Below are 1,122 nucleotides of genomic sequence, written 5' to 3'. Positions count from 1 at the left end.
ATAATCCATGCCTTCTCCTGTGATTACATTCTGATAACATGCTGTGTCTTATTTCCTCTCGCAGGCCAAATGGCCGACCATTTGGCCAGAGAAACTTTATAACCATGCCATATAACCACAAATTCTTTCACACCTCTAAGGGAAGAGGCAGACCTGATGGCGCCTGGTTCTGCCTCACATGGAAAAAGTCACATCGGCAATGGAGAAGCTGGAGTTTGGGGTCATGCTTTGTGAACTGGATGCATGCTTGCACAAGATGGGATTCCTACTCAAAATCCCTTGGTGCTAACTGGATTATCACAATGGACAATCTTGAACTGTTTGGATGTTCCTGAACTTGGTAAATATGTATCTTTCACTGTGTAGTTAAGGCAAATCGCCTTAGGCTTGTTATTTTGGTAAACTCTGGTAGTCTGTGTTAAGCTCTGTACTAAATAAAAATTATTCTGATTGTTAAATGGTCTCTGATGTTGTACCTGAGTTCCAAGTCTAAACTCCTGCGCCTAAGCTGACCACAAGCTACCATTAAGCGTAAAGTGTGCAGCTCTGAGTAGAGTTACTAATGTGTTAAGCCCTAGATACCAGCTGAGAGTTTTGAATCTCTGCTCTGAGCTGGAGGGGACTCTAGTTAAAAGAGGTTCTGGTAGCATATGGTTCTGAAAACCAGAGAGGGTATAGACTACCTCTTGGGTTGTTGTTTAATGTACTGCAAAAGTACAGGATTACCTCTCACCCCTGGACTGGCGTGAGGGGCTTAATCCTGTACACGAGCGGTCCATCTAGTCCAGCCTCCTGTCCCACACTGTGACCAACCAGTTCCTCTAGAGGACCAACCACAGGGCACAGAGGCCGAAGTCTTCCTAAGAACACAAGGAGAGTCCTGCTGGATCAAATCAAAAGTCCATCTAGGCCAGCATCCTGTCTCAAACAGTGGTCAACCGGTTCCTCAGGAGGGTCACCAACACGGAGAAGAGGAGGAGGAGGAGGAGGAAGAGATTGGATTTATACCCTGCCCTTCACTACCCAAAGGAGTCTCAGAGCGGCTTACAAACTCCTTTCCCTTCCCCTCCCCACAACAGACACCCTGTGAGCAATGCCCCCTCTAAGCTGCGGAGTCTTGTG

This window comes from Gekko japonicus, unplaced genomic scaffold (genome assembly GCF_001447785.1).
Source record: "Gekko japonicus isolate JY-2015 unplaced genomic scaffold, Gekko_japonicus_V1.1 scaffold181, whole genome shotgun sequence".
NCBI classification, from domain to species: domain Eukaryota; kingdom Metazoa; phylum Chordata; class Lepidosauria; order Squamata; family Gekkonidae; genus Gekko; species Gekko japonicus.
This window is presented reverse-complemented; position numbering follows the sequence as displayed.